At 46.1% G+C, this 15,456-nt stretch overlaps 1 protein-coding gene across 1 annotated transcript in view; it reads left to right on the top strand.

Moving 5' to 3' along the window:
* Positions 1–5,881: 5,881 nt before the first annotated feature.
* LOC120989619 (ceramide synthase 4-like) overlaps positions 5,882–15,456 on the top strand; it is a 207,434-nt gene continuing 197,859 nt past the window's right edge. Inside the window, exon 1 of the mRNA XM_040417835.1 lies at positions 5,882–5,996. The gene's annotated coding sequence lies outside the window, so the exon portion shown is untranslated. The remainder of the gene's footprint in view (positions 5,997–15,456) is intronic.

Genomic DNA, 15,456 nt, shown 5'->3' with positions numbered 1-15,456 from the left:
TGTCACAGCACAACGGGAATCTAACAGGGGAAGAGGTGAAAGTAATCCTCCTCCTACCACGACCACGCCGGCAAGGACAGGACGCTTTACAGACGTGTTGTTGATGGAGGACATGCAGAGCTTTTTAAGTCCTACGCATCGCCACAACCCTTCGGGGTCCACCCTCAGAGAACGACTCAACCGACAGGTAGCAGACTACCTCGCCTTAACTGCAGATATCGACACTCTGAGGAGCGATGAACCCCTTGACTACTCGTGTGCAGGCTTGACCTGTGGCCTGAGCTATCCCAATTTGCGATAGAACTTCTGGCCTGCTCCGCTTCAAGTGTCCTGTCAGAAAGGACGCCTAGGTCAAAAAAGTCTAGATTACCTCACCTTTATTAAGATGAATGAGGCATGGATCCCGAAGGGACTGACAGTGGGGGATGCATTTGACTAAAAAAGGCCTGATGAGATGCTTTGGGCTATAAAATGGTCCACACGCTGCTGTATTTAATCTCTGCATGCCGGATGACTTCTCCGCCACCAACTAGGGTTCAAGGCGCAATGTTTTAGTGCACTTTCTGCCTGGAAAACATCCAGGCTGCAACAGTACCTACTTTTTCAGGCATGTGTACATGCCTAATTTTTTGGGCCTCTGGTGCTGCACTGTGGCTGCAAAAACAAAACAAAAAAGGCACATACATGTGTCAATTCCCCTTCGTGATCATTACCTTGTTGTGGTGAAGGGGCTTGCGTATCACAATGAATCGATCACCTTTATGAGTGTGTTGGCAATGGCAATGTTGGCACACCCCAGATGAGATAAGGTCGTTGCTTCATTGTGAACAGACCAAAAGCGATCGGCTGGATAATTTTGCATAGAAAAAAAATTAATTTTCTTTGTGATCATCTAAGGTAATCATTAAAGCCTACTAGGCCAACAATGGGCCCACACTGCAGAATCATTGTTTTCTGGGTCACTTAACTGTCACTGAACTACCTCAGCACGACCATAGGCTTTGAAAAACCGCCATAGACTGCAATCTCCCAAATGTGCGCACGAGCACAGTCATCACTACACCAAGAGTGACGCATAGAGGAATAAAATTTATGTCATGAGTGTGTCAACTATTGACAACTCTTTGCGGTTGTCTAAACTCTATTCCACACACGTCCCCTGATAGGGGACGTAACAGGGATTAAACTGATAGGAATAGTACTACTTAACATACCACTTGTATTGGGATTGCACATTACATTGCACGGCGCACGCGCCGTGCCCCAAATTGGAAGTAAGAGGACCAACCAAGCATCTTTTTCCATCTCCCGGTTCCTAAAATCTATTCCATACACCGGCCCCTGATAGGGGACGTAACAGGGATTAAACTGATAGGAATAGTACTACTTAACATACCACTCATATCTGGTAGCACAGTAAATTGCACGGCGCACGCGGAGTGCCCCAAATTGGAAGTAAGAGGACAAACCAAGCATCTTTTTCCATCTCCCGGTTCGGTTCCTAAAATCTATTCCATACACCGTCCCCTGATAGGGGACGTAACAGGGATTAAACTGATAGGAATAGTACTACTTAACATAGCACTCATATCTGGTAGCACAGTAAATTGCACGGCGCACGCGCAGTGCCCCAAATAGGAAGTAAGAGGACCGACCAAGCATCTTTTTCCATCTCCCGCTTACTAAAATCTATTCCATACACCACACCGGCCCCTGATAGGGGACAAAACAGAGATTAAACTGGTAAGAACAGATTTTTTTAATAAAAAAATAAAGAGGACAGCCTCTGCGGAGCTGGGTATTTTTTGGCTGCGTTACTGAACGCTCATGCACAATGGCTGTAGGCTCATGTGTCCTTTTGCGGAGGTGACAAACCTGGTCAGTCAAACCCAAGGCAACATCATCGACCTCATCCCATATGCGTTTTTTCTGGAGCGTGCCCTGCAAAGAGTGCTGGATCAGGCCGTAGATGAGCATGAAGAGGAAGAGTTGTGGTCACCATCACCACCAGAAGCAGCCTTGTCGTCGTCGATTGCTGGACGGCAACGCAGAGAGAGGAGTCTGAAGAAGAGTCAGAGGAGGAAGGTGGCTTTGAGGAGGTGGAAGACCAACCACAGCAGGCGTCCCAGGGGGCTTGTTGTCACCTTTCGGGGACCCTTGGTGTTGTACGTGGCTGGGTGGAGGAAGAGACCTTGAATGACGTCAGTGAGGACAAGGAACGGGACATGGCTAGCTTAGTATCCAACCTTGTGGAAATGGGGAGTTTGCGATTGTGCAAATGGACTGTTTGCGGTGCATTAAACGGGGAGTTTGGTCTGTCACTGTGAAGCGGGCGTAACCGTTACACTACCTGATCGATACATCATACCTGATGTTTTAAAGCACGTTATTCCAAACAGTTTAGGAATGTTAGGTGATTTATGCCCTTTATGGATTAAAACCTGACTCTGCGTCAACTACGTAATTTTCCATGGGAGTTTTGCCATGGATCCCCCTCCGGCATGCCACAGTCCAGGTGTTAGTTCCCTTGAAACAACTTTTCCATCACTATTGTGGCCAGAAAGAGTCCCTGTGGGTTTTAAAATTCGCCTGCCTATTGAAGCCTATGGCGGTTCGCCCGGTCACGAACATTTGCGGAAATTCGCGTTCGCGAACGGAAAATTTTATGTTTGCGACATCTCTAGTTATAACTGTACTGTGTACTACGGTACTTTAATAAAAAACTACATTTTCACTTGTGGTTTTGGCGCAGAAAACACGTGTACACATATGGAGTGGTTTTTTTTACATTTCCCATTTGATTCAATGCGGATTGGTACACTGCTTCTTTTTCCCACATGGCAAAAAAGCAATTGCTGCTTCGCATTTAAATGAACGGGAAGCTCTCCAAAAACTGTGTGTGAACAGGCCCTAAGTGTCCACAGACATAGTATGTAACTAGAAGGCTCTATTCACACCTATATCCTGGTTTTCATTTGTAAGAGAAAACACTGCTTAGTGTGTGATATGTACACAGTCTTTGTATTGTTATGTATTTTAAGAAAACAATATAAAAACTTGGCACTGAGAAATGCAAATTTCAGATAGGGCTGAGGCGCAAAACTCAGTCTTTGCCCTGGGCGAAAGAAAGCCTGGCAATGCCTCTAAATTTCAGTTTTGTACTACAGGCAACATACAAACCCGGGCAGACATAAAGGCTCATTTATGAACTTATATACGCCACTTTTATGGCGTGTGACAAAAATTGGGACTTTTTCTAGCATACAAAACTTTTACAAAAGGTTGAGAAAAGCGGGCGGCAGCCTTTCTCACTCATTTTCTACGCAAGGTGTAGAAAATGGCTTAAATCTGCTGTATATTTAAGTCTGACGTACGGCCTGCTGGAGGAAGCGCTAAAGTTATGTAGCAGCCTGCGCCTCCATATTGGCATTTCCTCCAGCAGTACAGTGACACTTAAAGACTGGCGTGGAAAATGTCAGTCTTAATAATTGAGTAACATAATGTTTGTCCTCTTTTAAAAAGTACACCTGGAAGGATCTGCAGTGTGAAGTAGTAACATTTTAAATTATAAACTGTGTGATTATGAGGGGGGGTCTATTATGAGGTCTGATACAGATTGCGGGGCTGATCTGAGGTCTGATACAGATTGGGGGTCTGATCTGAGGTCTAATGAAGATTGGGGGTCTGATCTGAGGTCTAATGAAAAATGGGGGTCTGATTTGAGGTCTAATGAAGATTGGGGGTCTGATCTGAGGTCTAATGAAAATTGGGGGTCTGATCTGAGGTCTAATGAAAATTGGGGGTCTGATCTGAGGTCTAATGAAAAATGGGGGTCTGATTTGAGGTCTAATGAAGATTGGGGGTCTGGTCTGAGGTCTAATGAAGATTGGGGATCTGATCTGAGGCCTGATAAAGTTTGGGGGTCTGATCTGAGGTCTGAAACAGATTGGGGACTGATCTGAGGTCTAATAAAGATTGGGGGTCTGATAAAAAATATCTTTCCACCTATAAAACCTAGGTGTGTCTTATAAAGCAAAAAATATGGTAACTCTACATTGTGCCATTTCTCTATTATTCCAACTAGATATTTATGAATAGTATTCCACCAAACCACCGATTGGAGAGTACGGATCCCTCATGCACATAATGGTCTATGGGTCCGTGAAAAAAACATGGACAGAACATGGATGTCATCTGTGTTTGGTCTGTGGTTTTCATGGATCATTGCTAGGAGATGCTCTGGATGCCAATTTTCAGCCTAGCAGTGTCTGTGGAATATAGATGACACAGAGGGAAAAAAAACGTTCACATAGACCAAACATGGATTCTTCATGGACATCTTCACGGATGAACCACTGACTGTCTCATCATGGATATGAAGGTGTGAATGAGGCCTAATAAGAGAGGAATGACACACCATAGAGTCATAAGAACGGAGGCTCCAGAATTATTACTACATGAGGGATGCATGTAGTTACTACAACAGACATGTCAGGAGAGGTGACGGGTCCTCTGTAAAGGAACACAACCGTCAGGGCGGCTATAATTGTATGACATCTTCATGGGCAGGAGTGATCCCAATAATCAGATCAGGGTTTAGGGCTGTGAGGAAAGGTCATTTCCCATCTCTGCTCTGTGGCACAGTCAGAACTCACTGTGCCCATATTCTGCTGCCAATGTGTGCCAAGCAGAAAAGGGACGTGAATTCCCTCCAGGATTATCAACCGACTCTAAAAACTCAATACCCAGAGAAAGAACCGTGATCAGGGGTGTAGCTATAGGTGGTGCAGAGGTAGCAGTCGCTATCGGGCCCAGGAGCCTGAAGGGGCCCAAAGACCCTTGTGTCGCATAAGAAGACACACAAAGCACTGAGGGAAGGGGGGCCCAAGCTGAACTCTTGCACCGGGGCCCATGAGCAGGGGCGTAGCTATAGGGGGTGCTTAGGTAGCAGTCGCTACCGGGCCCAGGAGCCTGAGGGGGCCCAAAGACCCTTGTGTCACAGAAGAAGACACTGGTATTATAGAAAGTGCTTGATCGTCACAACTCTGGCTAGGGAAGGGGTTAGGCCGAGAATTTAGCATGGGGGGGTGCCATTTCAATTTTTGCCTCAGGCAGCAGGAAGGCTATGTGCTCCCCTGCCCCTGGCCACAGAGCACTGAGGGAAGGGGGGCCCAAGCTGAACTCTTGCACCAGGGCCCATGAGCCTTTAGCTACGCCCCTGCCCATGAGCCTTTAGTTACGCCCCTGACCGTGATGCACATTCAGTTTCCCGGAGACTTCACTCATTTGCCTGGGACTTGTAGTGCAGAGGTGCTAGCAAAATGGTGCAGTCACAAGTAAGCCCAGAACAGGAAGACATAGCTGTGCCACTCGGAGGTGTTACTGGCGCTTTCTCTACGGTACACTATAACCATCTGAGAGGCAGGTGTGTGAATAAATATGTGCCACTGAACACAAAATGGCCATCAGAAGTGTGCCCCAGACAGAGACTGGTCATAAAATCCTTTTTGTTTTGGGATAGTTAGATAATAGTATACAGGGGAATTGCTAATAATGCAATTCCCTAAGGCGGTGTCAGCCATGGCTTTTCCCTCACTGTGGTTCTGCTTTCATGACTTTACAAAAATAGATGGCATGCTGTGGACCCAGCCCTCGCCCCCTCGTGCACGGAAAGTTGGCACCTTCCCTGGAGCTAGTGCCCTCAGTCCTCTCCTATGCCAGGAGCACGGTGGAGTCCCCGCTGCCTCGCGCCATATGCGTCCAGTCCGGCGTGCAGCAGCTTCTCCTTCACTTGTCCCCTTGCCATGGAGCCTCCCTGTTCTCTCTCCTCCTCCCTCCTGAACTGGATCATCTTCCCACCCACTCAGTCTTCTCCCCTCCCCATAGGTCCCCACAATCCTTCCGCTCCATGTTCTGAGAAGAAGTGACTTTAGCCTCCGGTCGCCCTAACTCCTTTCTTCTCTCTCCTCCCATCTGCGCTCCGGACCCCGAGTCAGGTGAGAACTTGCGCTAACGGGTGGTACCATACGGAGACGGGTGGCACCATAGCCCTCTGTAGTTCGGACCGCATGGTAAAGTTTACATCCCTGGTCACAGTGACAGGTGCTCCGCACCTTGGCACTTGTGTGAACAGTGTCTGGTCGTATAATGACGCATAGTCTAGGATTGATGCCTACTTTGTCTATGTGCTGGTGCAGATTTGGCATTCCTGGGGCCCCAAGCAAAGTTATGTGTGTAGGGCCCCCCATGGCACAGCTTCATACTGCTACACTGAACCCTGTCAGCCCTCAAACCCCACTCTCAGTTTAGGTTAGTAGCACATTAGGATTCGGCAGGGAGCAGCCCCTGGCATTGCCTGGCACTTATGCGATTTTGCTGACCTGTTTTGAGCTCCGCCATGGGATCGCAAAACGCTTCTGTTATAATAATACAACCGGCTGCATCCGTTCAGAATGGATCCGATTGTATTGTATTGAAAATGAACGTGCCGGATCAATGGGTGCTGGATCCGTTTTTTTCATGGCGCCATTAAAGGGTTTCTGTCACCCCAATTTTCGCTATTAAACAGACTGACATTATAGATGTGAAAATGTCACCTGAATTTAACTCTGCATTTCTTTTATTTAAGTATGCCCCCGTTTTTGTGTAATTTTACCTTTTATTATATGCAAATGAGCCTCTAGGAGCACCTGCACCTGCTCCTAGAGGCTCCGTTCGCCCACCTCATTTCCACGCCCTTCTGTCTTCGATGACAGGGCCAGGCCAGCTGCTGACCCCGTCTGCCGTGTAAATCTCGTGCCTGCGTCGTCCCGTTCAGTATTCAGCGCAGTGAGAAAGCCGGCAGCATACAGGGGCATACTTAAATAAAAGAAATGCAGAGTTAAATTCAGGTGACATTTTCACATCTATAATGTCAGCCTGTTTGACAGCGAACATTGGGGTGACAGAAACCCTTTAACTTACATGGTTTTTGGTGCCGGATCCGGCTGCTGGCAGAGATTTTGTGTCCAGCATGGCAACACAACCAACCAGAACGGAATGCATTCTAGTGGAGTCCATTCCGTTTTTTTCAGTTTTGTCCCCATTGACAATGAATGGGGACAAGACTGAAGCGTTGTGCTGAGGCTTTGAGAGCCTGTGCTGGATCTCAGAACCGGACAGCACAACGCAGATGTGAAAGTAGCCTTACTACTCTACAACTGGGATGGGCCCCTCTTCTCCCCTGGGCAGGGGTGCACCACCAATGAGGCCAGGTGAGGCGAGCGGAAGGGCCATGGGGAATGAACGCTTCCGTTAGGTTAAGAAATTGTCATTGGGGAGGGAGGGGCGCTGTTTCAGTTTTCGCCTCAGGCAGCAGAAAGGCTAGGTGCACCCCTGCCCCTGGGACCTTGGTGGTACGCATACCTCCCTGATGGATTTTGGTGGCTGTCCCACAGTCCTGAGGACGCAGATATGGTTGAATGCAGTGGTGAATCTGAGAGCCGTCAGCACCCAACTCCACCATTCCCCGGTCCGTGCTCTCCCCAGCAGCAGGAGCAATGCACAGGCTGGGGACCATCCCTGCTCAGCAGGTGCGATGATGCCACCGCTTTGTCTGGGGAGATGGGGGTAGGTGAGTATTCCTTTTTTATTTTAACCCTACAGTGGCTTCCACTACTGTAAGGGCTTCACTAAGGTGACAGCACTACTGTAAACTGAGCTCTAAGGGGGAATAACTAATATGTGGGAACACTAAGAGGGCATAACTACTGTGCGGGGCACAAAACAGAAATAACAATTGTGAGGGTGTACCAAGGGGACTGGGTGGGATTGGGCATGTATAGATAGGCAATGGGCAGAGTTAGAGGCATGGCATAGTTTTAAAAAAAATTGCTACATGTTCTCCCTCTTTAAGCTTTTCAAAAGTTGGGAGGTATGGGTATGTTCACCCCTTTAATCGTTTTTTTTTTCCAGTCAACCACTTGTGGCCAGCAGGTGGCCCCCGGATTGGTGGTTCAGTCTAGTTGGTTTACTGGCTTCATCTGTAATGTGGTGCTGTACAGCTTAGTGGATACACGCCATGCTGCTTCCACTGACTTCTGTGCCCTGTGGTATCCAGACTGGTGCAGAGCACAGGAGTATGCACTCCATTCACTGCCTGGGCACACACCATGCTGCTAAATCTACTGTAGCCATAGGGCAGCACCAGGGTGCATTTAAAAAAAAAAGTTTATGTTCACACAGCTTTTTTTCTGTGTGGATTTCACATTGGATTCCACACTGAAATGCTTAGGGAATCTGCTCACAATCACCTCTCACTGTTTTCAATGGGAAAACCACGAGGGAATTTATATGATGTGGATGATTCTGTGCATGGTTTATAAAACCGCATCACTGAAAAAAAAGAAGCAATGCGTTCCTTCCCGAGGAGGACATTACGGTAGGTGTCTGCACAAGATTTCGCCCCAGTTGAATCCACATCATGATAAACTACTAGGGCCAGATGTATCCTTAGTTGGACTCCTTCTGAAGACCTGCCCGCTGTGAATAGTGTAACCTGATTATAAATGGGCTCTATTCACACTGGATTTGCAGCATACGTTGGGAAATCCGCAGTGTTTAGCCGGCAGAAGCCTTGGCGTCACATGTTTTAATTGACTCCCAAAAAAAGTTTATTGCATGTAGTCCACCAATCCATCAATATATAAAGCAAAATGTGCCGGCGTGAGACTCATTCAGGTTTCCATACACGCAAGGAAGGCTTCCAGTATCCGTAGTTTCAGGTGCTGCACATCTCGTATCATCTGAAGGCAATTGTCTATGCTGTGAAGATACGAGATGTGCAGCACCTGAAACTACGGATACTGGAAGCCTGTGCTAGCATTTCTCCTGCGGTGTTGCTATCAGTGTGTGAAGAGTCGGAGAAGAGGGTTGCATTGACAATCCAACACAATGGGCAGCACATTGAACACATTTTATAAGTGGTCAGAAACTTGTAAATAACTCATGAAAGAATAAAGTTACGTTAAAACCAAGCACACCATTGTTTTTCTTGTGAAATTCCCAATAAGTTTGATGTGTCACATGACCCTCTTCCTATTGAAAAAACAAAAGTTGGATTCAAAATGGCCGACTTCAAAATGGCCGCCATGGTCACCACACATCTTGAAAAGTTTCCCCCCTCACATATACTAATGTGCCACAAACAGGAAGTTAATATCACCAACCATTCCCATTTTATTAAGGTGTATCCATATAAATGGCCCACCCTGTACTTTACATCAGTTTGATAAATCTCCCCTTTTACTTTTACAGAGGGCACATTACTGGGTGCAGGTGCACCCACGGTCTTCGCTGTAGCATAATGTTGTACAGCTATCTTACACGGAAGAACTCTCATTATAGATAACTGCCAAATCCGTAGAGAGAAATACAGTACCATATATATTAGGTGGTGGATTATGATCAACCCTATTAAAGAAGTTTATTTTGGGGGGATTTAAAAAAACAACAATTCCTTCTTTTTATTTTTACGTTGTTCACAGGGCGGTTTAGTTTCACATATGCGGTAAGAGGTCAGGCAGGCGGTTCCAGAGCTCTCTGGAACCGGAATGGAGCCCCTACCTCTGTGCAACTGCCTGCTGTGATTACTATTGAACTGTGGCTTTTAGGGAGTTAAACGGCCGGGTCAGAGTTACAGTCAGTGATCCGAGCACTGTGCGGGGTCTCTTCAGTCCCAGGATTAATGGCATTGACAGAACAGACATGTAAGTGAGGCAGCAGGAAGGGTTAACAAATTCATTTAGCCAGATGTATTTGTACTCTAATCTGTTGTAACAGCATTTTTTTCCTGTGGGTGCCAAGATCGGCTGTCATAGTGATCACAGGACTGAAAACTGAACCAGTTAGGTCTCAATGGTGTCACTAGGACTAAACGTTGGTCGTGGTCTGGGTATTGGGACCGCTATGGAGACACAATCAAAAGCAGAAGAATGGACATTCTGCAAAATGCCAAGCAAATATGGATGTACATCCTCACAGTTCCAGTGATCATTGTCACTACTAGGACTGTGATGGTCTAGTTAGACCTAGCAGCAGCCTCCTAGTACCAGCATCCTGATAGTCATGTGACCTGACCACTGAGGGCAGAAGAAGTCTTCTTCCAGAAGTCCCCAGAAGTTTTTGACAGTGAAGGACCCAACATTGACCCAATATACGGTAGGAACCTAGACCACCCCCCGCTGTATGAGCAGTTAATGGTTGATGCAGGCAGTTTTCACACATTATTACTACTGTAGGGCACCAGAAGCTTTGATAAATGAACCCCTAACGTTTCCATGACCTCAGCAGCAATAAAGTGTTATTCTTTTGCTGGTGACAGCAGTCCCTTTGTCTGATCTGCACTGTGGTTTGTAAAGGAATGTCTCTGTTACACTTCAGCATTGGCCCAGTGTCTATAGATAGGCAGTTCTATCCTCCACTGCAATGCGATGAGCTTTTAGCTCACAAAGGAGGGTGTGAGTCCAGACTGATGCCAAGTGTGCATACTTCCTGAAGCAGAAGGAGGTTATACTGTATATCTCTGTATGTTGACTGCTGAGCGTCCAACAGACATGGAGAGAAGTAAGGAGCCTGATTTTGCACAGCAGCAACACCAAGGAGGACTCAGGGAAGCAAACCCAATGAGATAGGTACTTTTATATGCTGGAAATTAGTTCAAAGCAACAGCAGGTATGAAAGTGATTCATGTATAACTTATACATGAATCACTTTCATACCTGCTGTTGCTTTGAACTAATTTCCAGCATATAAAAGTACCTATCTCATTGGGTTTGCTTCCCTGAGTCCTCCTTGGTGTTGCTGCTGTGCAAAATCAGGCTCCTTACTTCTCTCCATGTCTGTTGGACGCTCAGCAGTCAACATACAGAGACCTAGCTGTGAGGAGAGAGACTGAGCATGTGTGACCGGCAGTAGCTGGACTTTCATATTGCAGTTTCCATCAAAGAAGCCAGACAGAATAGCGGGGAGTGCTGCACTATTTTGCCCAGTAAAATACCAATCAAAGATCATGTCACCCTTTTGCCAGAAAGCAGCCATATTACTGCCGGATCCCTTTATTGTGAATGGGGATCTACGGTGAACTCCGCCGGAACAGACTGCCGGAGTTCACAGCACAGATGTGAACCCAGTCTAAACTGTAGCTAAATTGTAGATACGGATTACCGCTATGTCCTTTAAAGGGGTTTTCTGAGATTTTTTAACTGATGACCTATCCTTTAGATAGGAAAATACGTTTCAAGGACAGCACCAGTGTCCCACGTCTTTGGAAGCGTCACGGTCACCAGCAGTCAGACTCTTTCCCGCTGTAAATAGTAGACATAAAAAAATGAAACGTGACCAGCGTCTTCCTTTGTGCAAGATTTATTTTCAACCAACACAGCAAACAGGCAACGTTTTGGCTTCACATAAGCCTTTCTCAAGCCATAATGCAATTCACATGATATGGACATACTGTATATATCTCCCATAAGGGGTTGTGCCAAACTCTCCTCCAATAAATACTTAATATACATTCAAATGTGGTGATATAATATTATCACCATATAATAAAACGTTTCTTACTTCTTCCTCTCACCAATAACGATACATAAGTGCAGTATGGCCGCCACCACCTGTCTCCTCAGCGTCTCTGATGATCGACTGCGCATGTCCCTGCTAAATGCGTCTCCCGTCTCAATATCTCCCACTGTGCATGTCACTTCCCTTCTTATCTGTTTGCACGCAACTTCATTGGCAGGGAGAGAGGCATAACAATCCCTGTTTTCATATTATATGTATTCGTATGCACCGCAGCATGAAGGAATAAAATTTGGATTCCTTCCGCAGCGATTTCTTATCAGCGGATATTGTCCATATTCTGGGTCCCATTCCGTGTATGTTTTGATGAACAACAGGAAATTCCTATATAACGCCAACATCACTTGAACATCCTACCCCTGTCACAATTTAGCCGCTATGGAGACATGCGAGTAATGCCGCCATTCCGCAACTTACTGTAAGACAAGAAGAACAGACAGACGTCACTGGCCTAGGAAAAGCTGAGAGAAGGCCTTGGCACTACTGTGAGCGCTGGTGCCTTCTCAAACAGCTGATTGGTGGGGTCGGACCCCCACCAATCAGATACTGATGACCTATCCAGAGGATAGGTCATCAGTTAAAAAACCAAAAACCTCAGAAGAGCCCTTTAACCTTACCTAAAAGGCCAGTTTAGAGCTCATGACTGGATAGTCACTTTAGTATGAACTGTTTTTTTTCCTTTAATTATCATCTTATATTTGAACTGGTTTTGCTTTTTGTCAGCTACTCACTGACCAAAATATTTCATATAAACAATAAATAACTAAGTTTATAGAAATTTTGATCTGGTCATAACCTGAAGTTTATTGTACGATTTGCTGCTGCATTTTCCAGCAGCTGCCACTAGGGGCAGGTCAGTGCAAAGAGATTCTTAGAGCTGTCATTGCAGTCAGTGGTAAGTGTATAAATGTGTAGCGCTCCCCCTATTGGAGATTGCAGGCAGAAAGTTTTGTTGTGTAAGGGAAAACAGTGATTTAGATCTGTATGGGGAAATGGTTCTGGTGTAAATACACAGAGAAGTGCGGCATTCAGAATTAGTGCCTTATACATGAAGCACCTGTTCCACTTTTTACAAAATGTTGAGTAAAGTGAGATGTGGAGCGTGACTTTTTGTGTAATTTTATAGTTTCCTCCACTTAATGAAAAATTATAAATTCCACAGAAATCTCAGTAGGTGGGGGAGGGGGGGCGTCTAAATGAAGTTTTGCCGTGAGGCCCTATGGCAGGCATGGCCAACCTGAGGCTCTCCAGCTGTTGCAAAACTACAACTCCCAGCATGCTCAGACTGCCTACAGCTATCAGCCTGCAGCAGGGTATGGTGGGAGTTGTAGTTTTACAACAGCTGGAGAGCCGCAGGTTGGCCATGCCTGCCCTATGGGCTCTGTGTACTCCGCTGACCTCATCTGTAATTATTTGTCTGTGCATGGCTATTAAATTGTTATACTAAGACCAATAGTCCAAACAACAGATAAGATATGCATGTCACAGTCCTCTCTACGGCCAGCTTATCACTTTGAACAGTACAAATTTCTGGCAAGTCATAACATTGAAATGCCTGTACAGGGAAGACTAAGCCAGTGTTTTTCAGTTAGGCCTCTTGCACACGAATGTTGTGCATCCATTCCTTGCATTGGGAATTATTTGCGGTCCCCAATGCACGGGCAACGTCCGTGCGGTGGCCGGTATGGATCGAGACCCATTTAACTTGAATGGGTCCGTAATCCGTCCACACCGCAAAAAAAGTTCTATTTTTTTTTGCGGTGCGGAGGCACAGACAGAAACACCACGGAAGCACTCCGTAGTGAATGGGTCCGGATCCGTGATGCCGAGTGCATTGCAACGTTCGTGTGCAAGAGGCCTTATTTGTATTTACTCAGATGCGTTGCTAGGTTAAAACATTCGGGGCCTGGGCCCCTAATATTTAGTTCCAGGCCCTGAATGTCCTGCCTGCCAGATAGATACAACTGTATTGCCGTCCTCAGGACGGCAATACAATTGAATCTAATGCCCTGCAAGAGCTGAAGGACCTGTGATGACATCACAGGTGATGTGATCAGTTCTAAATGCAGTAGCTGAAAAGGACCTGCGATGATGTCACCATCATGTGACTAGTGCAGGAAAGGACGGCTCAGTAGTGAAGAGAAGTCCTGGGAAGAAGATGTGGTGAGGTCTGCTACATGAGGAGAGGTAAGTGAAGGGAGCGGCAGAGCAATGCTGGGAGTTGTGGTTATTTAACTGGGACTGTATGTTAGGGCTGAAGGGAGGGAAGTTATTTACATGGGACTGAAAATTGAGGGGGTGATGTTATTTACATGGGACTATATGCTGAAGGCGGACGTGGAAGAGAGTGATATTATTTACACAGGACTGAATGTTGAGGGGTAATGTTATTTACATGGGGCTGTATGTTGAAGGCGACTGGGGAGGGGGTGATGTTCTTTTCATGGGACTGTATGTTGAAGGCGGCTCGGAAGGGGGTGATGCTATTTATGTGGGACTGTATATTGGAGGGGGCAGGAGAGATGGTGTGATGTTATTTACATGGAACTGTATTTTGGAGGGGGCTGTAGGTAGAGAGGGATGTTATTTGGGGGGCTGGAGAGGTGGTGTAATGGTATTTACATGGGACTCTATGATGGAGGGAGGGAAATAATGGTGTTTACATGGGACTGTATGGTGGAGGGGCTGAGGAATTATAATTTCTGAGGACACTAAACGGAGGAATATAACTACAGGTGGCACTGCAGGGGGCATTATAAATACTGGGACGCTTCAGTGTGAGCATTATAACAGTAGGGGCAGTATAAATACTGGGGGCAGTTTAGGGGCATTATAACAGTAGGGGGCGATATAAATACTGGGGCACTTCAGGGTGAGCATTATAACAGTAGGGGGTGATATAAATATGGGGGCATTGTGGGAGCATTTTAAATCCAGGGGACATTAGGCGTTCTTATTACTGCTGGGGGCTCTTTAGGAGGGACTTATAGATCCGCATTATTTCTACTAAGAGCACTGTTGGGGCCTTATTACTACTGAGGGGTCTGTAGATAGCTTTATTACCACTGGGGGAACAATAGGGGCCTTATTTCTACTGGGAGGCTCTGTAGCGGCATTATTAATACTGGAGGGCTCTTCTACTAATGGAGGCACTCTTGGGGAGAACTATCACTGTTGGGGCCACTGTAGGCAGCAGTATTACTAATGAGGCATTCTAGAAGGGAATTACTATTGGTGGGACTATGAGGATCACTATTACTGTATAGCACTAATTTTTCTTCAGAATAGTATTTGGGGGTACAGAAAAGTGAGGAACCTAAGATGTCCGTGTGTCACACTCTGCATAGACGAGGCGGTTGAGAGAAGTTGTCCGGACCGAATGGAGAAGATTAGGACAGTGAAGATCTACATGAGAGGAGACGTCACCTGGGAGGCCCTGGATTTGAGAGGTATAGCTGTATAGTAAGTACAGTAAAATGTCTTCAGTACTAGTGTTTGCAGTGGTGGGGGGATTGGGGTCGGTTGGTCGACTTAGAGAATTGGTCAATATGCATTGGGGCTTGGGCCCCGGATCTTTTGAAACCCTAGCAATGCCCCTGTATGTACTTGAATGGTGTGTAATCCCTTCAGTTACGGAGCCACTTTTCACCTTAAATCTCAGGCCAGTTTTTGCAAATCTGACATGTGTCACTTTATGTGGTAATAACTTTGGAATGTTCTTTCTTATCCAAGCCATTCAGAGATTTTTTCTCGTGACACATTGACACATGTTTTCTCGTGACACATTGTACTTCATGTTAGTGGTAAATTTGAGTCAATATGTTTTACCTTTTTTATAAA

The sequence above is a fragment of the Bufo bufo genome, chromosome 2 (genome assembly GCF_905171765.1).
Source record: "Bufo bufo chromosome 2, aBufBuf1.1, whole genome shotgun sequence".
Classification (NCBI taxonomy): Eukaryota; Metazoa; Chordata; class Amphibia; order Anura; family Bufonidae; genus Bufo; species Bufo bufo.
The sequence above is the reverse complement of the archived record's forward strand: the minus strand, read 5'-3'. Positions and strand labels throughout refer to the sequence as shown.